This window comes from Ixodes scapularis, unplaced genomic scaffold (genome assembly GCF_016920785.2).
Source record: "Ixodes scapularis isolate PalLabHiFi unplaced genomic scaffold, ASM1692078v2 PGA_scaffold1__304_contigs__length_218370807, whole genome shotgun sequence".
In the NCBI taxonomy this organism is placed as follows: Eukaryota; Metazoa; Arthropoda; class Arachnida; order Ixodida; family Ixodidae; genus Ixodes; species Ixodes scapularis.
In genome coordinates, this window is record NW_024609846.1 from 18070830 (window position 1) to 18097280 (window position 26451).

Consider the following 26451-nt stretch of genomic DNA (forward strand, 5'->3'; position numbering starts at 1 on the left):
GTTTTTGACACGAGTTTGTGACGTGTAAGCAACGCAACTCTTCACACTGCTTTTATTTATTTATTTTTTTCCGCTGCGGATTTTTTCAATTTTTATTTGTGCCTGGTTCTGCTACTCTTCTGCTCTCGCCTCCCCTCCCCTCCATAAAAGAAAGGCCCACACAATAACGTGTTCCAGTAGCCTGAAGCAAGTCACTCTCCTATTCTTCACCGTTGAAATATTTTAGGCTGTACAACAGTAATGTGTGCACACTGAAAAGTAACTTCTTGCTGCAATGTTTGTCGTTGAATATTGGATCACCAGCACAAATATTACTTACCGATGAGTGCCCAGGACAGCTTAAGAGACACCAGTGCACCCTTCAATGGTTCAAACCACTGCTTCATGCACCACACAGGTGACTGTGGCATAGTGACAAGCACAACCAGGGTGCTTGCTGTTTAATGTCAGAAACACTTTGGAAAATGCAGTTACCACATGACCCTGAAGTCCTAGAGAACCTTAAACCTTGGTGCCATGCAAAATAACTAAGCTAAAGAAACCGCCAAGGAAGAGTCACAACAGGTGCAACCCACAGGTTATCGTGACTCCACATACCGGGCCGGGCAGCTGTAAATCAGCGAGCAGGTGTCGTAGAGTAGCTGCCACTGCAAGCGGTGCAGTGTCTCATAAAAAGAAACGGTTGCTGGAGAAAGCTCCCATGAATGCAAAGTCTGTGGTGAGCTTGGAGTAGTGATAGTGATCCTGAAGCAAAAAGGATTCAAGCCAAGCCTGTTCCTGTGTTCCATGACGTATGGCATCCTCCCCTTACCAGAATTCCTGGCTGTTATTTTCCTTCCTTACGTGTGCGTGCCCCCATCAGCAGCAGTAGTAATAATTGCACGTTGCTTCGACAGGACGTGCTGATGTGGAGGGGCCTGGTGGCAGAGTGTGTTAGCCCACTGCAGCTCGCAGTGTGTGGAGCGAAAACTTGCACTGATCGCCCCTGCCCGTTTTGACCTGGATGAGCACTGCACCTACACATGGGCGTGCATTACTGCTATATGAATCATTTTAAAGACTTTGGGCTATCGGTTGTACCCGCACTAGTCAAATTTCTCACATAGAGCGTGACAAAGTGTCACCATGCGCTGCCAGACCGACCTTCCTTCTTCTCGACAAATAATGTCCAATTTTCTTTGTTCCTGCTAATTTGGCAGTCGAGTAAAAGAGAAAAAAAAAGAACTACTTTTGTGTGTGATGGGAAACGTATAAACCTCTCCATATACCAGGTTTACCTACAGCCACCTGAAAACATTGCACCTCTTCAAGTGTGAAAGAGGGTAGGCCTGCACGCAATCCACTACACTCTGTTTCACATTAATTTGGGAAACTGTAGAAACTGCGGCGTCTGTGCAAGCCGGAGGAGTCTGCTGTGAAATTAGCACACTTGGGAAGAACATACCCCATGTACCTAAAGACATTAGATGGTTTTAAAAAGGCATTCATACTTTCAGTCGGCTTGCAAACTCTAGCAAAAATGTTGGTTTGTACCATAGAAGTTTCAATTTCCCCTGCTTGAACTACTAGGAAAATAACTTCAAATTCACAATAGTGCTGAACGCAACTAAAACACATGGCGGAACGGTGGCCCGAGTCGGCTAGCACGTCTCAGCTCCGGGCATGGGGAGCGAAAGCTTGCGCTGCAGAACCTGGGATCGTGGGCTAAATCCCAGCACTTGCTCATTTCAATCTGGACAAGGATCATACCAGTAGGCGTTTGTGTAATCACTACTACATGATGCACGTTAAAGATCCCAGGCTTTCGGTCATACTGCCCTGGCTAAATTCCTCATCTACAGCGGCAAGCTTGGCACCATTCGAGGCAGGCCGACCTTTCGCTGTCTAAACATCCTCAACACAATGCTACTTTTTTTTTTTAACTGAAACACGTACAAAAGAAAACATGCCTATGACCTTGTACAGTAATGCATCGAACTGTTTGTGAATGCTTGTGATACACAAACGGGCAAAAGGCAAGAACAAGAGCATGCACATTCACACTGTGGCAGCAAATACACCACAGCAGCCTCCTTTGCCGTTGTTGCCATGGCGGATGGAAGAGCAGGGCAGCGAATGCCGATATGACTGAAAACATTGTAAAAGTTATTGCTTTGCTTTTAATAACAGTTCAAAAAAATTTAGATTAATAGCTTTTCAAAACAAAGCCACGGTAGCAGTACTTTTTGGCGCAGATGGAACAGTCTGCCGCGATGGTGAGGAAATGCTGTAGCCGTTGCCTTTTGCCAAGTTATGGAGAAACACAGCACAGATCATTCCACTCGGAGAGAAGACGCACCCATGAACCAGAGCACTCAGACGGGACTTTTCCTCGGTGCGTCGTCTGCGTCAAGAAACGAGCTGTACAAATGATTCGTTAGCATGCAACATGGTTCCAAATCTCACATTTAAGCTATTTCAGGTGCAAATTTAGAAGTGGGGGTTAGCATGCAATGCCATACTTGATGAAGAGATTAACAGGGCACAATTGTGCAACCATCTCCTGTGCAAAGGAAACAGAAAACTGAAAACAAGCACATAAACAATGTGCACAGTCAGTCTGCTCTGGCAACAAAACAAAAAAAGCTTTACACCAATTTGGATCGGAACTCATTGAACCCCCTAGATTATGCATATTCAAGGCATTTCGTCGACGAAAAACAAATCCGCCGCCTCAAACCCAGTGCTTGCTAAGCCTTCCAGAAAAAAAAAAAACAAGGGTGCTTACATTATTGTTGATATTTGTGGCAGCGTTATACACCAACTCATGTTTACAAACAAACCGGAGCGCCCCTAGCGGACGCCACCGGCGCCGCGCATGCACGATGGAGTGTGGGCAAGAAGCTTGCCGTCGCCCATAAACAAACCATTGAAATGCGATGTTGTTGGCGTCGGTGTGAGTCCCCCTGCCCTTTTTCGCGTTCGAATCGTTGATTCTACGTCTTCCTGGCAATGTCTGACTACTTGAGCGGCCTCAACGAAATTACCGGGGCTCGTTACACCGCAAAACTTTGCGTGAATAATGCGACATGCAGCGATTCATTCCGCGCGGACGCCGCAGAATGCATGCTTAAGCCTGATTCGCATGATAAGATTTTGCTCGCAATTTTCAGTTGCAACGTCGCTGGGGCTGCAAAAGCATGAACCATAACTGAAATGGTCGACGTCAATACTGAAAATCGCAAGCACAATCAGACCAAGTGAACCAGGCATAACAAGTCAGTGACGCCCACTGGTAACAATGATCAACATCTCCTTGTACCTACTGTCTATATCGAGCCTGCTTAACAACCTTCAGACTTCAGTCTCTTGAGGCCTGCACTTCTTATCACAAGTACCAGGCCAACATTCGGTCTACGGGCCGGTGTCGTCTAAAAGAGGAGATGACAAGCAGAAACGTTTGAAAGAGCACACAACAGTGCGAACGATCAGGCGGCCGCTTAACCTGAAGACGCACTCAGCGTAGTCCGCAGGTGATTCGTACAACTTGACGGTTTTCTGGCGTTCATGTTCATCAAATAAATCTGATGACCACAAGTATCCGTGAACTCAACCCAGAGTGCTTCCCGCCCAAGCAATCGTGGTCCGGCGGCGTCTGGTTTTCCCTCTCAACGGCACATATCCACGTTCTCGGACGAACCGAGCACAAGAATACTGACCTTCAAAGCTTTCTCGACTCTTTTGGTACAGGCCCAGTCGCAGAGTTCTGACGAGAGAGCAGGTTTTTGTCCGGTTCCTTTCAAAACAATGCAGGAATACACGTCTCACATGGGGTACTTTTGCCCACAGCCCCAGTCCGAAAGTGCGCCCCACACGCCACCACCGCGGTGTGACGTAACAGAGCCGAGTTTGTGTATACAGAAGAGAGGGCGGGGGGACATATAAGTCACATACCTGCCTTTTAGATGTGGCACATGGGACAGAACGCTTGGTACGTTCAGAAGTAAGTTGGATGTGATCAATTATATCCGTAAATAACAATCGCACATTTGTAATTCGAGTGGATGGCCATATTTTTTGCTCCAAACAACCCACCCTGGCAGGCGCTCGACAAGTTGCAGTCGGAGAAGAGTTCATTTGTTACGTCGCTTGCTTCGTATCCCACAGACCACAGGCCACGCTACTTCCAGGCTGGCGCGATTATTGGCTTTGCCACTTGGCGATGACAGCACGTCACTACTTGGCCCTCTGAGACGCCCCAGGACCGGCCATGACAGCCACGGCTTCGCAGTTGCGTTCAGGTGGACGCACCAAACTTCCATGGAGCGGCACTGCTCTAGATTGGCGTTTATCCGGTGGTCTCATTGCCTATGCTCCATCCCACAAGTTGTCTGCAGCAGGTGCAAAGGCACGAGCACGTTGCTTTCAAACGTGCCATTCTTGCGCAAGTGCTCATGCAAACAAAGCTCACTGCAGTCCTATGCCCCCGTGCCCTCGCCTTCGTCTTTGCTGCGCACACCCTGCGAGACCGAGTATAGTCGACATCTATGGCTGGTATCAGCACAATTGAAAGCGCGATAAATCTTAAGCTGTCTCTAGGTTCGTATGTAAGAACAATCGTGCATTTGCGTCAAGGATCGAGGGAACCAACTATGAGTTTTGCAAAGTATGAAATCGGAACCATATTAGTCTCTCGTGCAATAGACGTAGTAGCCGGAGGCAGTGCCGCCAGTAGGTGAAATTTCTCTGGACGTAATAATGGAATACCTATGCTAGGTGATTAACGCATGAAAGGAGCAGCAGACAACATACCGAGCCCAAAACAGCCATTCATGCGCTGCACAAACGAACAGCATCACACAAGCAGTAAGGAGGGGGCCGCTAGATGTTTAGTACAGCCCACCACAAGGTACAGCTGAAAATGGCGAAATGCCCGCACTTGGCTCGTGCCCTCTCCTTCGTTCGCCCTGCCGAATTCCGTGAAATTGCCCAGATGCACATAGACAGCACGGCAATCGGACAACATGACGCCACCCTGAAAGCCCCAAGTTGAATGATGTATAGCCATTGACAGGTGTCACCACAAAAATAAGAGTTGCAGCTGCTTGCTTTGGCTTCAATGGTACAAGCTGTGCCAACAGCTCCATCGACCTACTTTGCACAGCTAATACAACCAATGCTAGACAATGATACAATTAGATAGCCAAAGCGGTGCAAGTGACAGCACTCCTAAGCCCCATATTTATTGCTGTAGCAGACACATGGGCCATAGTCGCTTGCTGTGTTCGCTATAGTTAGTAATAGCACCCGAACGGCAGCATGGCCTTGCAGTTGTCCCATCTACGGCACAAGCTTATTGCCTTCAAGAATGCTTTGGAATCTCGTAAGCTTGGAGCATGATGGGGCCTAGAGCCTGTGCAGCCAAAGCACAACGGGAGGTGACGAGCGGGTGCTGGAGGCCTGCCTGCTTACCTACAGTGACACGGGACAGGTTTATGAACCTCCGAAAGGATGAGTTCACATGAAATTCACAACCGTTGCATTGTGGATATCGCATTATTTTTGTGTCTGCACGCAAGGGCAACATTTGAGACGCCACGCAGAGTGCTCGCTCATTGCCCGGCAACATCAACATGACTTTTGAGGCGGTTCGCTAGCTTCCGAGCGGCAGGTCACAGCTGCTGTATTATATTGAGTGGTGCCATCTACCCGAAGTCAATGAAAGTGTTCCCTCCCCGCTTCCCACTTTGCTGTTGGCCGGCGACTGACGAGCCTGACCTTCGACGCCCAAGTCGGTTTTCTCCGGTTTCCCCAATGTGCCCTCATGGCACATCATAAATCGAGCGATCCGAAGGCGGTGTACAGCTGAGGAGCAGAACAACTGCCGGAGTTATTTGGCCGAAGTCCGAAAATCGTTTCGTGGCCCCTTTAAAGACCAGCTTTGCTACGCACAAGCAATCGAAAGGATACAAACGTTTAGACATGCCCAACTACCTCGCATAAGGGTGGGTCCAGGAGCCGCCACTGAGAGCAGAATGGTCGACATCCCGCAGGCCAGCTAGGCTTGATGTTTACAAGATCACGGCCAGTCAATCCGGTTTTGGTGGCGTGTCGTCATGTACACAATTTCGTGCTGCACACACGACTGGTTGGATTGTTTTCATCACTACAGAGCATCGCTCGTTAGAGAAATCGAATGGCTCTTCTTAGTGCTTGTACAGTCGGGGACAAGAGTCCCCAGGACGGGTGAGCTGTGACTGAAACGCATTGCTGTGCCATCTGCCGGCTGGTTGGCTGGTTTCGAGATTACACAAAAGCGCATGCGCGTCCTACTGTGCCTGCAAACATGTGTGTTTTCCCGCTGGTCTGCGGCGCGGCGCCTAACTCGGAATCAGGCGCGTGGTAGGGGCTCGGAGATAGCGCTTACTGACACGGCACCTATAAAGCAAGAAGTCACGGCAGCTCAACTGAGCGATAAACTCGACTGGTTATAAAGCAAGGTGAGCTGACATGGCGAAATGCGGCGCAATGTCGCAGGCGGTATCTCCAGTTTCGGAATGTGCAGCAGATGCTCGTCAGCCGCAAGCGCCATCTCCGAGGCAGTACCACGCGCCCAATTCCGAGTTAGGCGCCCTGCCACAAAATAGCGGGAAAACACACGTTTGCGGGCACAGTAGAACGCGCATGCGCCTTTGTGTGATCTCAAAACCAGGCGACCCGCCGGCAGATGGCAGAGCAATGCGTTTCAGTCGCAGCTCGCGCATCCTGGGGACTTTTGTACCCGGCTGTACAACTCACCGCAGGCAGGTTAACTTTACCCTGACGAAACATCCATGAAACCTATATGGCAGTTTTTTTGCATTAGCAAACCAACACACCAATCTGACTGGATTTCGCAAGCAACAAAAGTCTGGCTCCTCTACGAGATGATGATCATCCTTTTGGTGCTCACGGCTTTCAGTGGTGGATAATTGTACGCACTCAAAGATCTGTACACCTTTGATGACTCGCATGTAACGAAACTGGTCTTAAAGACTGGAGATCAGGTGGTCGTGGATATCCGTCGACTCGCAGCCACAGCTCACTGTCTTGGACATGTCACCACTCCCAAACAGACCTCCAACAACATTCTAACTCCCCTTGCAACAGTAGTGGAAACCCCAGCACAAGCACACCGGAGGAGCACTTTCAAGTACAGCACCTTCCACAGGAATAGAAGGAAGGCACGCAACCAAACAAAACAACAAAGCACCTCGGTGATGGCTCGCTACCCTTCCTGGAAGAAACAGATTAGTTGCAGGCAGTATGACAGGCACGCCCGTAAGAGACCATGTTGGAATCTAGGCTTCATCACTTTGCTTATGGTGAATTCCCCTCACAGTTCTCAAGCGCTCCCAAAGCGCGCCATTTTGAGCGCACATATTCCGCTTGCAGATCTGGCTCGACTTGGTCATCTTCCGCTCATAGATCTCTGGCAGCTCCCGCTCATTGGAGCGCCTCCAACTCCACCGAACTAGATCTACAGGATTTCAGAGATCTACATGCAAGTTGACAGAGCACGCTACGTCATTTCCCCTCCCTCGGCGGTGGCTCCACCGACGGCAATCGCTGTGCACGCCTTGCCGCTTCGAGGCGGCCGAAAGGTATGCGACGGTGCCGAATGCGGAAGTCTTCCTCGTTATTTGTGACATGGGCTCCGTGGTATGTATAATTTCGTCCGGCCTGTGTTGTGTGTTATTTCTGCAGCTAAGCAGTGACAGTTGTCACTGGTCATCGGAAAGATCAGTCAGCTGAGGCGTCGGTGGGCTTGTTAATTTCAAGCAGCGGCCATTTTGAACGGCCGAGGGGAGAGCAGGGGGGGGGGGGGGGGGGGGGGGGGGAAGGAGTCCCTCTAAAAAGGCGAGTTCATCTTCCCCTCGTCGTTCCGATGCGGGGCCCACAGAGCGGAATTTCGCCTCCCTCGCGGATTTTGGAAAGCACTCCAGATCTACGAGTGGAATTCACCATTAGTTTGAGAATCCAAAAAATAAACGAATGTGGACAAATGCAGTTTTGTTTTGCTCTTTGTATTTCCTTAAAATCCTCGTGACTAGGAATCGCAGTGAACAAACAGAAAAGAAGATAAGATTAGACGCAGGGTAATATGCAGCCTCTTATCTTCGACGATATCCGTCGTTCCGCTCTCGCTCCTCAATAGATTGCCGGCAGCTTCCCCGGAGGCGACGCTGACGCTTTCCGGACATGCGGGAAGTAAAACATTTGATCAAAGCGGGGCTCTTTGACAAGGCTGAGTCACATGTTCCTTGCAAAACGAACTTCACTTACTGACGATGTTCTCGAATGCCGACGTCAGAGCGCGCTTTCAAAGCAACAAGCGCACACCTTTCGTGGTGTTACGCGGACAGCACGAACGCGCGCTGCCCCAACAAGCAGTCTCGACAACGCAACCGTTTGTTTCGTTGTGGGATACAACAGATTACATAAAAGCATACCTCCGCAGGCACGATTTCAGCTACAGCTACAAATCGTGCCAGGTGCGCAGAGAAAGAAACGAACGAGAAGACGTTTCGAGCAAGAGTTATTTGAAGAAAGCGATTGTTATTTCTGCATCCTTAAATACTTCTTACTGTACTAATATAGAGATTGCCTGGAAATGCTCGAAAGTTGACCATGGAAGTGAAAGTGAACGTACCGACTCATCTCGCAGCACAAAAGTCGCCATCTTGACATTCCGATTTGGATTAGGATTGGATCGATGAATGGATGATAACGGCTGGTGACCAGTGTTGCCGAGATGCTCGCTTCTTTTCTTTTTTTTTTTTCTGATTGCAATCCAATTTAACATTTTTTTCAAGATTTTCTAGATTCCGCCGGGGAGATTTCTTAACTTACTGGTAGCCTTTTTAAAACGTGTTAAAATTATTTGTGAAAATTTAAGTGAAAAGTAAACCAGATCATGGCTAATCAACACCTCGCTTGCGTTTACGATTTTTGTCCTTGTGATCCGGAGTTTGATCTTTCCTTCTGTTCGTTTTGAACGAAATCATTAGGCTGGATATGCCCGAAAAACAATTTACGCAGGTTAACAAACCTTCTAATCTCTGTTATTCCCCGACACGTCGTCAAAATCCCGGGCCCTGGGATTTGGAAGATTCGTTAGGCCTAAGGATTGTTGGCCCGTCGGTATCAGCGGAGTCAGCATGTTTTCTGATGGGCTTAAGTGGCTAAAGCCAAGGTGCCATGCTGGTTGCCGCACCGCGGCATTCAGGCAGTTGTGGAATACGGGAGAATGAATTTCGAGCGAACGCGTTTGTTTCATCGATACGTCGATCTTCCCACGTTTTGGGGACATTTCTTTTGTTGCGACGTTGCCATGGATATGCATGGCACCCTTGGTTTGAGATAAATAGGTCTGGTTGCGACAACGTGTACGCTGCTACGTTTGGGTAGTTTAGTCACACCGGGTTCTGCGCACTGCGAAGACTTGTCCCGATGACTCTCGTTGCTGTCTATCCAATCACTCTGATCCAACGCAAGTGTGGTGCTACATACTATCACGGACACACTACTACCATCTAGATATCCAAAGCACAGGAGAAAAGTAACAGCCCTTACAAATGAGAAAACAAAATTTTTCAACACTTTGGTACACCCGAGACGAAGACAAAGTCTCGGTTTTACCGAACGTCTGTGCTATTTATGTTATTTCTAACAAATCCTTGATTTGGAAACGATTTGCCGAAAGCCTTAGCTCCAGTGAGCTCTGTATGGTCCGTAGCCTTTGCTCCAGTGAGCTTGCTGGTGAAGGGAGTTTTGCTATGACAGAACAACATCAAATACGCGGGCTAGCACAGTCACCACACTTGCGTTGGATCAGAGTGATTGGATAGACAGCAACGAGAGTCATCGGGACAAGTCTTCGCAGTACGCAGAACCCGGTGTCACTAAACTACCTAAACGTAGCGGCGTACACGTTGTCGCAACCAGACCTATTTATCTCAAACCAAGGGTGCCATGCATATTCATGGCAACGTCGCAACAAAAGAAATGTCCCCAAAACGTGGGAAGACGTATCGATGAAACAAACGCGTTCGCTCGAAATTCATTCTCCCGTATTCCACAACTGCCTGAATGCCGCGGTGCGGCAACCAGCATGGCACCTTGGCTTTAGCCGCTTAAGCCCATCAGAAAACATGCTGACTCCGCTGATATGGCACATTAAGCCATTATCCCAGTGACCGACGGGCCAACAATCCTTAGGCCTAACGAATCTTCCAAATCCCAGGGCCCGGGATTTTGACGACGTGTCGGGGAATAACAGAGATTAGAAGGTTTGTTAACCTGCGTAAATTGTTTTTCGGGCATATCCAGCCTAATGATTTCGTTCAAAACGAACAGAAGGAAAGATCAAACTCCGGATCACAAGGACAAAAATCGTAAACGCAAGCAAGGACAAAAATCGTAAACGCAAGCGAGGTGTTGATTAGCCATGATCTGGTTTACTTTTCACTTAAATTTTCACAAATAATTTTAACACGTTTTAAAAAGGCTACCAGTAAGTTAAGAAATCTCCCCGGCGGAATCTAGAAAATCTTGAAAAAAATGTTAAATTAAATTGCAATCAGAAAAAAAAAAAAAAAAAAAGCGAGCATCTCGGCAACACTGGTCACCAGCCGTTATCATCCATTCATCGATCTAATCCTAATCCAAATCGGAATGTCAAGATGGCGACTTTTGTGCTGCGAGATGAGTCGGTACGTTCACTTTCACTTCCATGGTCAACTTTCGAGCATTTCCAGGCAATCTCTATATTAGTACAGTAAGAAGTATTTAAGGATGCAGAAATAACAATCGCTTTCTTCAAATAACTCTTGCTCGAAACGTCTTCTCGTTCGTTTCTTTCTCTGCGCACCTGGCACGATTTGTAGCTGTAGCTGAAATCGTGCCTGCGGAGGTATGCTTTTATGTAATCTGTTGTCGTATCCCACAACGAAACAAACGGTTGCGTTGTCGAGACTGCTTGTTGGGGCAGCGCGCGTTCGTGCTGTCCGCGTAACACCACGAAAGGTGTGCGCTTGTTGCTTTGAAAGCGCGCTCTGACGTCGGCATTCGAGAACATCGTCAGTAAGTGAAGTTCGTTTTGCAAGGAACATGTGACTCAGCCTTGTCAAAGAGCCCCGCTTTGATCAAATGTTTTACTTCCCGCATGTCCGGAAAGCGTCAGTGTCGCCTCCGGGGAAGCTGCCGGCAATCTATTGAGGAGCGAGAGCGGAACGACGGATATCGTCGAAGATAAGAGGCTGCATATTACCCTGCGTCTAATCTTATCTTCTTTTCTGTTTGTTCACTGCGATTCCTAGTCACGAGGATTTTAAGGAAATACAAAGAGCAAAACAAAACTGCATTTGTCCACATTCGTTTATTTTTTGGATTCTCAAACTAATGGTGAATTCCACTCGTAGATCTGGAGTGCTTTCTAAAATCCGCGAGGTAGGCGAAATTCCGCTCTGTGGGCCCCGCATCGGAACGACGAGGGGAAGATGAACTCGCCTTTTTAGAGGGACTCCTTCCCCCCCCCCCCCCCCCCCCCCCCCGCTCTCCCCTCGGCCGTTCAAAATGGCCGCTGCTTGAAATTAACAAGCCCACCGACGCCTCAGCTGACTGATCTTTCCGATGACCAGTGACAACTGTCACTGCTTAGCTGCAGAAATAACACACAACACAGGCCGGACGAAATTATACATACCACGGAGCCCATGTCACAAATAACGAGGAAGACTTCCGCATTCGGCACCGTCGCATACCTTTCGGCCGCCTCGAAGCGGCAAGGCGTGCACAGCGATTGCCGTCGGTGGAGCCACCGTTGAGGGAGGGGAAATGACGTAGCGTGCTCTGTCAACTTGCATGTAGATCTCTGAAATCCTGTAGATCTAGTTCGGTGGAGTTGGAGGCGCTCCAATGAGCGGGAGCTGCCAGAGATCTATGAGCGGAAGATGACCAAGTCGAGCCAGATCTGCAAGCGGAATATGTGCGCTCAAAATGGAGCGCTTTGGGAGCGCTTGAGAACTGTGAGGGGAATTCACCATAAGCAAAGTGATGAAGCCTAGATTCCAACATGGTCTCTTACGGGCGTGCCTGTCATACTGCCTGCAACTAATCTGTTTCTTCCAGGAAGGGTAGCGAGCCATCACCGAGGTGCTTTGTTGTTTTGTTTGGTTGCGTGCCTTCCTTGTATTCCTGTGGAAGGTGCTGTACTTGAAAGTGCTCCTCCGGTGTGCTTGTGCTGGGGTTTCCACTACTGTTGCAAGGGGAGTTAGAATGTTGTTGGAGGTCTGTTTGGGAGTGGTGACATGTCCAAGACAGTGAGCTGTGGCTGCGAGTCGACGGATATCCACGACCACCTGATCTCCAGTCTTTAAGACCAGTTTCGTTACATGCGAGTCATCAAAGGTGTACAGATCTTTGAGTGCGTACAATTATCCACCACTGAAAGCCGTGAGCACCAAAAGGATGATCATCATCTCGTAGAGGAGCCAGACTTTTGTTGCTTGCGAAATCCAGTCAGATTGGTGTGTTGGTTTGCTAATGCAAAAAAACTGCCATATAGGTTTCATGGATGTTTCGTCAGGGTAAAGTTAACCTGCCTGCGGTGAGTTGTACAGCCGGGTACAAAAGTCCCCAGGATGCGCGAGCTGCGACTGAAACGCATTGCTCTGCCATCTGCCGGCGGGTCGCCTGGTTTTGAGATCACACAAAGGCGCATGCGCGTTCTACTGTGCCCGCAAACGTGTGTTTTCCCGCTATTTTGTGGCAGGGCGCCTAACTCGGAATTGGGCGCGTGGTACTGCCTCGGAGATGGCGCTTGCGGCTGACGAGCATCTGCTGCACATTCCGAAACTGGAGATACCGCCTGCGACATTGCGCCGCATTTCGCCATGTCAGCTCACCTTGCTTTATAACCAGTCGAGTTTATCGCTCAGTTGAGCTGCCGTGACTTCTTGCTTTATAGGTGCCGTGTCAGTAAGCGCTATCTCCGAGCCCCTACCACGCGCCTGATTCCGAGTTAGGCGCCGCGCCGCAGACCAGCGGGAAAACACACATGTTTGCAGGCACAGTAGGACGCGCATGCGCTTTTGTGTAATCTCGAAACCAGCCAACCAGCCGGCAGATGGCACAGCAATGCGTTTCAGTCACAGCTCACCCGTCCTGGGGACTCTTGTCCCCGACTGTACAAGCACTAAGAAGAGCCATTCGATTTCTCTAACGAGCGATGCTCTGTAGTGATGAAAACAATCCAACCAGTCGTGTGTGCAGCACAAAATTGTGTACATGACGACACGCCACCAAAACCGGATTGACTGGCCGTGATCTTGTAAACATCAAGCCTAGCTGGCCTGCGGGATGTCGACCATTCTGCTCTCAGTGGCGGCTCCTGGACCCACCCTTATGCGAGGTAGTTGGGCATATCTAAACGTTTGTATCCTTTCGATTGCTTGTGCGTAGCAAAGCTGGTCTTTAAAGGGGCCACGAAACGATTTTCGGACTTCGGCCAAATAACTCCGGCAGTTGTTCTGCTCCTCAGCTGTACACCGCCTTCGGATCGCTCGATTTATGATGTGCCATGAGGGCACATTGGGGAAACCGGAGAAAACCGACTTGGGCGTCGAAGGTCAGGCTCGTCAGTCGCCGGCCAACAGCAAAGTGGGAAGCGGGGAGGGAACACTTTCATTGACTTCGGGTAGATGGCACCACTCAATATAATACAGCAGCTGTGACCTGCCGCTCGGAAGCTAGCGAACCGCCTCAAAAGTCATGTTGATGTTGCCGGGCAATGAGCGAGCACTCTGCGTGGCGTCTCAAATGTTGCCCTTGCGTGCAGACACAAAAATAATGCGATATCCACAATGCAACGGTTGTGAATTTCATGTGAACTCATCCTTTCGGAGGTTCATAAACCTGTCCCGTGTCACTGTAGGTAAGCAGGCAGGCCTCCAGCACCCGCTCGTCACCTCCCGTTGTGCTTTGGCTGCACAGGCTCTAGGCCCCATCATGCTCCAAGCTTACGAGATTCCAAAGCATTCTTGAAGGCAATAAGCTTGTGCCGTAGATGGGACAACTGCAAGGCCATGCTGCCGTTCGGGTGCTATTACTAACTATAGCGAACACAGCAAGCGACTATGGCCCATCTGTCTGCTACAGCAATAAATATGGGGCTTAGGAGTGCTGTCACTTGCACCGCTTTGGCTATCTAATTGTATCATTGTCTAGCATTGGTTGTATTAGCTGTGCAAAGTAGGTCGATGGAGCTGTTGGCACAGCTTGTACCATTGAAGCCAAAGCAAGCAGCTGCAACTCTTATTTTTGTGGTGACACCTGTCAATGGCTATACATCATTCAACTTGGGGCTTTCAGGGTGGCGTCATGTTGTCCGATTGCCGTGCTGTCTATGTGCATCTGGGCAATTTCACGGAATTCGGCAGGGCGAACGAAGGAGAGGGCACGAGCCAAGTGCGGGCATTTCGCCATTTTCAGCTGTACCTTGTGGTGGGCTGTACTAAACATCTAGCGGCCCCCTCCTTACTGCTTGTGTGATGCTGTTCGTTTGTGCAGCGCATGAATGGCTGTTTTGGGCTCGGTATGTTGTCTGCTGCTCCTTTCATGCGTTAATCACCTAGCATAGGTATTCCATTATTACGTCCAGAGAAATTTCACCTACTGGCGGCACTGCCTCCGGCTACTACGTCTATTGCACGAGAGACTAATATGGTTCCGATTTCATACTTTGCAAAACTCATAGTTGGTTCCCTCGATCCTTGACGCAAATGCACGATTGTTCTTACATACGAACCTAGAGACAGCTTAAGATTTATCGCGCTTTCAATTGTGCTGATACCAGCCATAGATGTCGACTATACTCGGTCTCGCAGGGTGTGCGCAGCAAAGACGAAGGCGAGGGCACGGGGGCATAGGACTGCAGTGAGCTTTGTTTGCATGAGCACTTGCGCAAGAATGGCACGTTTGAAAGCAACGTGCTCGTGCCTTTGCACCTGCTGCAGACAACTTGTGGGATGGAGCATAGGCAATGAGACCACCAGATAAACGCCAATCTAGAGCAGTGCCGCTCCATGGAAGTTTGGCACGTCCACCTGAACGCCACTGCGAAGCCGTGGCTGTCATGGCCGGTCCTGGGGCGTCTCAGGGGGCCAAGTAGTGACGTGCTGGCATCGCCAAGTGGCAAAGCCAATAATCGCGCCAGCCTGGAAGTAGCGTGGCCTGTGGTCTGTGGGATACGAAGCAAGCGACGTAACAAATGAACTCTTCTCCGACTGCAACTTGTCGAGCGCCTGCCAGGGTGGGTTGTTTGGAGCAAAAAATATGGCCATCCACTCGAATTACAAATGTGCGATTGTTATTTACGGATATAATTGATCACATCCAACTTACTTCTGAACGTACCAAGCGTTCTGTCCCATGTGCCACATCTAAAAGGCAGGTATGTGACTTATATGTCCCCCCGCCCTCTCTTCTGTATACACAAACTCGGCTCTGTTACGTCACACCGCGGTGGTGGCGTGTGGGGCGCACTTTCGGTCTGGGGCTGTGGGCGAAAGTACCCCATGTGAGACGTGTATTCCTGCATTGTTTTGAAAGGAACCGGACAAAAACCTGCTCTCTCGTCAGAACTCTGCGACTGGGCCTGTACCAAAAGAGTCGAGAAAGCTTTGAAGGTCAGTATTCTTGTGCTCGGTTCGTCCGAGAACGTGGATATGTGCCGTTGAGAGGGAAAACCAGACGCTGCCGGACCACGATTGCTTGGGCGGGAAGCACTCTGGGTTGAGTTCACGGATACTTGTGGTCATCAGATTTATTTGATGAACATGAACGCCAGAAAACCGTCAAGTTGTACGAATCACCTGCGGACTACGCTGAGTGCGTCTTCAGGTTAAGCGGCCGCCTGATCGTTCGCACTGTAGTGTGCTCTTTCAAACGTTTCTGCTTGTCATCTCCTCTTTTAGACGACACCGGCCCGTAGACCGAATGTTGGCCTGGTACTTGTGATAAGAAGTGCAGGCCTCAAGAGACTGAAGTCTGAAGGTTGTTAAGCAGGCTCGATATAGACAGTAGGTACAAGGAGATGTTGATCATTGTTACCAGTGGGCGTCACTGACTTGTTATGCCTGGTTCACTTGGTCTGATTGTGCTTGCGATTTTCAGTATTGACGTCGACCATTTCAGTTATGGTTCATGCTTTTGCAGCCCCAGCGACGTTGCAACTGAAAATTGCGAGCAAAATCTTATCATGCGAATCAGGCTTAAGCATGCATTCTGCGGCGTCCGCGCGGAATGAATCGCTGCATGTCGCATTATTCACGCAAAGTTTTGCGGTGTAACGAGCCCCGGTAATTTCGTTGAGGCCGCTCAAGTAGTCAGACATTGCCAGGAAGACGTAGAATCAACGATTCGAACGCGAAAAAGGGCAGGGGGACTCACACCGACGCCAACAACATCGCATTTCAATGGTTTGTTTATGGGCGACGGCAAGCTTCTTGCCCACACTCCATCGTGCATGCGCGGCGCCGGTGGCGTCCGCTAGGGGCGCTCCGGTTTGTTTGTAAACATGAGTTGGTGTATAACGCTGCCACAAATATCAACAATAATGTAAGCACCCTTGTTTTTTTTTTCTGGAAGGCTTAGCAAGCACTGGGTTTGAGGCGGCGGATTTGTTTTTCGTCGACGAAATGCCTTGAATATGCATAATCTAGGGGGTTCAATGAGTTCCGATCCAAATTGGTGTAAAGCTTTTTTTGTTTTGTTGCCAGAGCAGACTGACTGTGCACATTGTTTATGTGCTTGTTTTCAGTTTTCTGTTTCCTTTGCACAGGAGATGGTTGCACAATTGTGCCCTGTTAATCTCTTCATCAAGTATGGCATTGCATGCTAACCCCCACTTCTAAATTTGCACCTGAAATAGCTTGAATGTGAGATTTGGAACCATGTTGCATGCTAACGAATCATTTGTACAGCTCGTTTCTTGACGCAGACGACGCACCGAGGAAAAGTCCCGTCTGAGTGCTCTGGTTCATGGGTGCGTCTTCTCTCCGAGTGGAATGATCTGTGCTGTGTTTCTCCATAACTTGGCAAAAGGCAACGGCTACAGCATTTCCTCACCATCGCGGCAGACTGTTCCATCTGCGCCAAAAAGTACTGCTACCGTGGCTTTGTTTTGAAAAGCTATTAATCTAAATTTTTTTGAACTGTTATTAAAAGCAAAGCAATAACTTTTACAATGTTTTCAGTCATATCGGCATTCGCTGCCCTGCTCTTCCATCCGCCATGGCAACAACGGCAAAGGAGGCTGCTGTGGTGTATTTGCTGCCACAGTGTGAATGTGCATGCTCTTGTTCTTGCCTTTTGCCCGTTTGTGTATCACAAGCATTCACAAACAGTTCGATGCATTACTGTACAAGGTCATAGGCATGTTTTCTTTTGTACGTGTTTCAGTTAAAAAAAAAAAGTAGCATTTTGTTGAGGATGTTTAGACAGCGAAAGGTCGGCCTGCCTCGAATGGTGCCAAGCTTGCCGCTGTAGATGAGGAATTTAGCCAGGGCAGTATGACCGAAAGCCTGGGATCTTTAACGTGCATCATGTAGTAGTGATTACACAAACGCCTACTGGTATGATCCTTGTCCAGATTGAAATGAGCAAGTGCTGGGATTTAGCCCACGATCCCAGGTTCTGCAGCGCAAGCTTTCGCTCCACATGCCCGGAGCTGAGACGTGCTAGCCGACTCGGGCCACCGTTCCGCCATGTGTTTTAGTTGCGTTCAGCACTATTGTGAATTTGAAGTTATTTTCCTAGTAGTTCAAGCAGGGGAAATTGAAACTTCTATGGTACAAACCAACATTTTTGCTAGAGTTTGCAAGCCGACTGAAAGTATGAATGCCTTTTTAAAACCATCTAATGTCTTTAGGTACATGGGGTATGTTCTTCCCAAGTGTGCTAATTTCACAGCAGACTCCTCCGGCTTGCACAGACGCCGCAGTTTCTACAGTTTCCCAAATTAATGTGAAACAGAGTGTAGTGGATTGCGTGCAGGCCTACCCTCTTTCACACTTGAAGAGGTGCAATGTTTTCAGGTGGCTGTAGGTAAACCTGGTATATGGAGAGGTTTATACGTTTCCCATCACACACAAAAGTAGTTCTTTTTTTTTCTCTTTTACTCGACTGCCAAATTAGCAGGAACAAAGAAAATTGGACATTATTTGTCGAGAAGAAGGAAGGTCGGTCTGGCAGCGCATGGTGACACTTTGTCACGCTCTATGTGAGAAATTTGACTAGTGCGGGTACAACCGATAGCCCAAAGTCTTTAAAATGATTCATATAGCAGTAATGCACGCCCATGTGTAGGTGCAGTGCTCATCCAGGTCAAAACGGGCAGGGGCGATCAGTGCAAGTTTTCGCTCCACACACTGCGAGCTGCAGTGGGCTAACACACTCTGCCACCAGGCCCCTCCACATCAGCACGTCCTGTCGAAGCAACGTGCAATTATTACTACTGCTGCTGATGGGGGCACGCACACGTAAGGAAGGAAAATAACAGCCAGGAATTCTGGTAAGGGGAGGATGCCATACGTCATGGAACACAGGAACAGGCTTGGCTTGAATCCTTTTTGCTTCAGGATCACTATCACTACTCCAAGCTCACCACAGACTTTGCATTCATGGGAGCTTTCTCCAGCAACCGTTTCTTTTTATGAGACACTGCACCGCTTGCAGTGGCAGCTACTCTACGACACCTGCTCGCTGATTTACAGCTGCCCGGCCCGGTATGTGGAGTCACGATAACCTGTGGGTTGCACCTGTTGTGACTCTTCCTTGGCGGTTTCTTTAGCTTAGTTATTTTGCATGGCACCAAGGTTTAAGGTTCTCTAGGACTTCAGGGTCATGTGGTAACTGCATTTTCCAAAGTGTTTCTGACATTAAACAGCAAGCACCCTGGTTGTGCTTGTCACTATGCCACAGTAACCTGTGTGGTGCATGAAGCAGTGGTTTGAACCATTGAAGGGTGCACTGGTGTCTCTTAAGCTGTCCTGGGCACTCATCGGTAAGTAATATTTGTGCTGGTGATCCAATATTCAACGACAAACATTGCAGCAAGAAGTTACTTTTCAGTGTGCACACATTACTGTTGTACAGCCTAAAATATTTCAACGGTGAAGAATAGGAGAGTGACTTGCTTCAGGCTACTGGAACACGTTATTGTGTGGGCCTTTCTTTTATGGAGGGGAGGGGAGGCGAGAGCAGAAGAGTAGCAGAACCAGGCACAAATAAAAATTGAAAAAATCCGCAGCGGAAAAAAATAAATAAATAAAAGCAGTGTGAAGAGTTGCGTTGCTTACACGTCACAAACTCGTGTCAAAAACGCAGGCTATACTCTGTTTCACCTAGTGTTGTACCGCAGGAAAGGCTACAAGCGCGAGCTCCTTGCTCTAGAGCACAGCTCGACGGTACAAGTTCTCGTGCAACAAGGGCAGCTGCCAACGCTATGAGCTCGCGCTTCTGGCCTTCTCTGCGGTACAACATAAGGTGAAACTGAGTATAGACGGAGAACGACTCATTATTAATCCGAGACGGGGACACAAATAATAAAACGAAGAGACGCGCGTGTGGTTGCCCTTCACTTTTATTTTTTTATTTTCCCCTTGTTTTTCTTACTCCGCAAAGCCGACATAGTACGAGAAAACACGCAGAAGTAGGAGAGCAAAGAGGCTCCTCGGCGGGCTTTGCCGTCTCGCGCGGTTCTGGGGTATTCGTATTCGAGTTTGGATCATTGGTCAAATGTATGGGCTGCGCGGAACTGAGCGCTGCGTGACAACCATACGTGCGTTCATCGGTGGTTTTGTACGTCACCACCATCGGCAAAGTGGGCGACTGAGCACGTCTACCGGTGCAAGGCGAGCTTCGCGCGGATGATCACGGAGGATGATGATAAAAGCGGCCGACGCGATCGCGGGGTGAAACGGTCGACGGGACGATACGCATTCAACCGGAGTCTGGGTTGTTTAATGCACAAGCCCTAGCACGTCCACACACACACACGCACAAAGAAACATTACTTGTGAAACTGGAACGGAATTAACACAATACAATTTTCGCATAAAATGCACACAATCGCCGATGTCGTGTTCGCGTTGACAGCGCGGTTTGTCGGTCGTGGGAACAGCGCCGTCACTTTCGAATAGCCAACAAGATCCGACCCGACATGAAGAAGTCGAAAGCGCCATCCGCCGCCCTCGCGGCTCTCCGCCGTCACTCTAGCCGATGTATTTTTCTCCTAGCCGAGCTAAACCATTTGGCGTAGTCAAGCCAAGACGCCTTGAAGTTTACTTTTCGGCCGCTAACAGCGCTTGACGAGGTCGCCCGAGGTCGTATCACTCCCACCCCGCCTGTCCCCTCCAACCCTTCCACACATTCCCGAGACCCGTCCGTTCCCCCTTCCTCTCTACCATAATGACCCGTCCGTTCCCCCTTCCTCTCTACCATAATGACCGCAGCCTTCTTAGCATACGGAGCGGACCACCCCACCCACCAAAAGCTCCCCACGTTATCGCTGCAATCAGCGTGAGACTCACTCCCTCTCCCCCTCATTAGGGAGGGTCCCCGTTTTGAAGGCGGATTCCGGGCCGGATTCCGAACTATACCCTTTTTTTCTCACCATTTTGAATTAGTTTTTAATATTTAAATATTTTCTTCTTACCTTTTTCTATTAGGTTTATTATTTTAAATATTTTTCTCACCTTTTGTATTAGTTTTTATTATTTAAACTATTTTCTATGTATGTTTCAGTCGTCGGCCCCGTTCTTTAGGGTAGCAATCACGCAGAAGGTGAAAATAAAAAGTGCGAGCCCAAGTTTGAATTGTTGCAATGCACAAACCGTGGCCCTCTTGTTTTGCCAAGATGATTCACTCCCTCCGTGCTAATATGTGGGTCAGTGTAATAGGCAAACAGCGCAAGTCCTTTAGACGAAGAAAGCAATGTAATAATAATAAGCATATTGCGAGCAAAATGGGAAAATATGTAAGTGGTAAAACTGCCCTACTGAAAAAAACTATATGAACCCATATGGCAAACCATAGGGAATAGAATGTATCTATATGATTCCATATGGCAAACCTCACGCGCTCAGCCTTCCGTCGCTACCGCAGTCCCGCCCAAACTTCGCGTTGCGTTCACCCCCCGGCCAAGTCTTCGTGCACACTCCCTTGCCTCGGCTAGGAATCAAGCCGAGCTCCTCACTTTCCCAAATTCTAGCGGGCAGACACCACTCTCCCTCGCCCCAAAAAAAATTGTTTTTCTGCAGTTGTAACAACAAAATACATATTAAAAAAAAAACACACGTCACACTGGGAAGCATCCACTCGGACATTTGGAAGCTATTCCCAACATTCCGGGAAGCGAGTCGCCCATCGCTACCAACTAACAATCTCGCGAGAAATGTCTTCGGGACGAGGGGGGGCCAGGGGGCCATAAAACAGAAAGCGGGCGAGGCCCGAATCCTGCCGCTCAACTGGCGAGGGGGCCAGGGGTCATAGAACAAAAAGCGAACGAGGCCCGAACCACCCTGCCGCTCAACGCGCGGGGCAAGGGAGCGTCCGGCGATCGGATGCGCTTCCTCGCGAGAACTAAAAAAAAAATGATAATAATAATAATAATAGTCGAATTCTGTGACAAATCCCTACAACGCAGGGGTCTCCAAACGTTTTGGCCAAGGGGCCGGATTGGGGAGTTCTGCCAGTCTTGAGGGCCGGAAAACAAATACATATTATAAATCATTAAAAACTATACTAATAAGCCCTGATGAGCATTTAAATAGAGGAACTCAAGTCAACTTTATTTCGAAATTCAGCATATAGGTACTTGTGACATACGATAAGTGTGACCGAGATAACCCACCAGGCATAAATCAAAGCGCATATGAACTCTGGATTATTCGCACAGATAAAAAAAAAACTAACGAGAACGGTAAAACTGTCATTACAATATGCAATAGTTATCACATATGACTCATATCAGAATATACACGAGAACGCAAAGGAATTTTACTGTAGTTACAGATATCAAGCAGTAGACTAAGCAGAGTGAACCTCATGATGACAACATACGACTATATGCCACAAAACACTAAGCAGTATTTGAGCCGGAATGCATCAGAATTTCGACACATTTACCCAGGACTAATGTGAGCGGTGTAGCTGATTCTCCTGCTTTATTATTTCGCTGAACTGCGGCTTCAAGCTTGATGAGCCAATAATTAGGAGGGACTTCAAGTATTCAACAGACAAGTTAGCTCTGTATTTGGATTTTACGTACTTCAACCTTGAAAATGTCGGCTCACAGAGGTATGTAGTGCAAAAACCGATACATACCCCTAAGCAATTTATTTCAGGTTTGGAAATTGCTCAGAGCCCAAGGATTTGTAAAATTGTATCAAATTTTCTACCTCGTAGTTTTCCTTCAGAATGTAGTTTGACTGTAAGTCAAACTACATTCTGAAGGAAACTACAAGCTGTAAGTCAAACTACAAACTAACTCTCCTATCGAGGTCCAAAAACCGTTCGAAAAATTGCCTCTGAAGGTATCTGAGGATTTCCATTGCAAAGAATGAGGGGAATTCCACATCAGTCTTTGTACGGAGCTTTGCACAACAGGGGAAGTGATCCCGGGTCTGGTTTCGCACTTGTCTTTCGAAGAGCTGTAATTTCACCCTGAATCATTTAATATCCATGTATACGTCATGAATAAGACGTGTCTCGCCTTGCAACCTCACATTCAGCTTATTCACGTGCTCCGTCAGGTCTACACAGAACGCCAATTTCCAAAGCCACTTAATGTTCGAAAGTAGCGGTTCGGGCCGCTTCTTGTCTGCGAGAAATTTCCTTATTTCTTCTCTAAGGTTGAAAAAACGCGACAGCACTTTACCGGAACTCAACGCAACACCCTCACAACATCGAAGAGTACCTCCGATGTTAGCCATCCTCAGCACGGCCTCTCTGTTGTGAATCCCACTCACCATCACCAGGACGTTCAGCGTGTCCAGTGCCACGACCTCGCGGACAGAGCCTGTATCCCAGGGACTCCGGAACCGGGGGGGGGGGGGGGGGGGGGGGGGTCAGGGGGGTCCAGATTCTCCCCAAGATTTCTCAGGACGGGGCTGAGCACCCCGCCCCCCCCCCCCCCCCCACCCCCCGGTCCGACTTCGAAGAAACGCAAAGCTGTTTATTCATCTATTGTAATTCCTCCAGTCAGCAAGGCGGCAGAAGAGGCCGGATCAACGCCAAATAGCCTTCTTCCGCTTTGCCCAACAAGGTGGACTGTCAGAATGAAGTAAACGAAAAGGTTCGCTGAAAACCTAGTTCAGGAGACACTGAACGAGCTGCTACAAACAGAATATTCGATTGCAGACAACAGCAGGGCCATTTTGAAGGGTTATGGGAGGCGTCTGAAAATGTTTCAAACACTGCTAGGAATAAACATTTCTATAGCTATGTTCGGTCCATGCGAAGAGCCTGCGAGGGTACTGCAACGTTCAACGTTTTGCGCCGCAGGTATAAAACAGGCTACAGAGACTCTGCGAGGCAATGTCCCATCTGCGGTCTGATGTCGCGTTTGAACAGTTGTGGGACTGCGCGAGCTCAACTGCAATGCGGCTAGGTTTGAAGGACCTGCACAGCGCAAAGCCGGCAAAACCGCCAAAAATGCTCAAAATGAGCAAGTTTCACACAAGCTGTTGCTATTAAAACTTAATAGTCTTAACATTGACGCAAATGTTCTGTCCTGGATAACTTGTTTTCTCACTAATCGTTCCCAGTTTGTAACCGCTAACGATGAAACATCCCCGCTCGCCTCCGTCCATTCTTGACTACAGCAAGGTTCCGTATTAGGTCCGCTATTGTTCCTTATCTATATTAACGATTTGCCGAATTCGATTTCTTCTTCAATTAGTTTATTCGCTGATGATTGTGTTATTCACAGAGAAGTTAATAACGCCTCGGATGTTCTGAATTTACATACTGACATCAACCATGTTTCAAAGTGGTGTGAATTTCGGGGGATGGAATTAAACACGATTAAATGCAAGGCCATGACAGTATCGCGTAAATATAATTTTCCTTCTTCCTATTTTCTGGAAGATGTCCCCTTACATTCTGTCTCTTCTTATAAATACTTAGGCGTGTATATAACCTCAGATATTTCCTGGCAAATGCATGTTGAGTACGTTATTAATAACGCTAATCGAATGCTGGGTTATCTAAAACGAAACGTTTCACTTGCCCCTTCATCTTTGAAACTAACTCTGTACAAAACGCTTGCACGCTCTAAATTACAATATGCTTCTTCTATCTGGGACCCCGGTCATTCCAAACATATAACGCCCTGGAATTAGTTCAGAATCGCTCTGTTCGTTTTATTCTTAATAACTTTCATCGCACCGCAAGCGTGAGCTCAATGAAAACTAGCCTATTGTTGCCTAACCTCAATTTACGTCGTAAAATAGCTCGCTTATGTCTTTTTCACAAGATATACCATACTAACTCATTACTTCACAACCGACTGCTGAATCAACCTTCTTATATTTCACCTCGCATTGATCATATGTATAAAGTAGACATTCTAAAATGCAACATTAATGCATTCCAGGAGTCATTCATTCCGAAAACTTCAGTGGATTGGAACCACCTTCCCGCATCTATCGCAACAATTGTTCCTAACCATTTATTTAGGACTGCCATAAATAATCTATACTGCTCAGATTGAGCTGCGAAGTATACTACTGCCACTAACCCCCATTCCCTCTGTAATGCCAATGGCCTTGAGGGTACTTGAGATAAATAAATAAAAAATAAATAAACAAACCTTCTTTACCAGTTGTACTCGATTGCAAGGCAGCGTTACGGAAGGAGTACTTTGAGGCTATAGACTGCATTCCGAGTGAAACTCAACGGCGGTTTGAATAGCCTGGTATGAAGCAGGGGGCTAGTAAAACTAGAGAGCATTTTGATTAACGCTGACGGGGGAAGACAGTTCACAACAGATGACTTGAAAGAGGCCCTAGGAGCTGCATGCATGTGATTTTGACCTGGCCCGACTCTGCGCAGTTTTTACTTTTGCCGACTCTTTTATGCAAACTTGATTCCCTCACACTTGATTCCATATTGAGGACACTACAGGCAAAATCCGACGAAATTCGTGACCTCCTGGACCAAGTCGTAAAATATATGAAACTTCTTCATTCTGAGCCGGCATCGGTCGCTTCGGGGGAGCGCTCGTTTAATGCGTTACGTCGCATCAAAATGCATCTATGCAGCCGCATGAGTCAGGGGAGGCTAACACGCCTCCTCATTTTGCACATTCAAAAAGGAAGAACGTCGAGCTCAACCTAGACGACATCGTCAAGGAATTTGTCTCCAGGACCGCCGAGCGATTGGCGACCTTCGGTCTTCCTCGAGACAATTAACGCACGTGGCTTTGGGGACTACATGTGGATCTGTTTCCTTCATCACGCTTTTATGCACATTTTCAAAATATGCATTAAGATGTCATTGTATATTTGTAATTATCTTGGTTTACTTGTTCATTTCATAGCGTGGATGTCTTTTTGAATGAGCACTTCAAGAATAATAAACGTGATTCTCCGCAAACGCAATTTTGCAATGCTGTGTATACCCCGTAGGAATTTTGAAATTGTCTGAAGCACTATGCGTAAGTGTTTTTGCCATATTAGTGAGTTTTGGTGGATCGTACGTAAAAGCTTTGCGGGTCGGAAAGTGCATGCGCAAAAAAGCAGTACTTGCATTCTACGCGTGTGCATTTCCGACCCACAACTGTATTGCGTACGAGACACTAAAACTCCCTACTGTTGTTATAAAGCAGGAAAGAAAAATGATTGCACATGCTAAGTAAGGAACTTCATGCAAATAATATTTGATATTTTAATAAACAGTAAGTAAAAATAAAACGACAGAAATTCGGCTGCAGCCCTTGTCTCCTATAATAAAATATGCAAAAACAAAATGCTTGACTTCAGCCCCCCCCCCCCCCCCCCCTCAAAATCTACTTCCGGAGCCAGGAAAACTAGCTGCGGCAACGCCTGGAGGTGGTGTTGCCGAAGACGACCGAAGTCAAGAGCTTCCAAGAACCTTGGAGCAGATCCACTCTCCCGAAGCCACGTATCGCAATGACGCTCCTGCAGCAGTGCGCAACAACCTAAACGTTATTGAGGGTCACGACGCATCAGCACTTGTGGACACCGGACCAGACTACACAGTTTTGAGTGGGAGACTCTCTCACCACCTTCAAAAAGTGACGATGCTGTGGGATGGGTCACAGATACGAACCGCTCGAGGACACATCACGCCTGTGAGAAGATGCACTGCTCGCGTCAAAATTCACGGCGAGACGTGTCTTGTAAG

The 26451-nt window shown here is 48.1% G+C and overlaps 1 pseudogene; it reads left to right on the forward strand.

Annotated features, from left to right (window-relative positions):
- The window catches only part of LOC8050855, a 53282-nt pseudogene extending 27786 nt beyond the window's left edge, over positions 1-25496 (forward strand).
- The last annotated feature ends 955 nt before the right edge of the window (positions 25497-26451 follow it).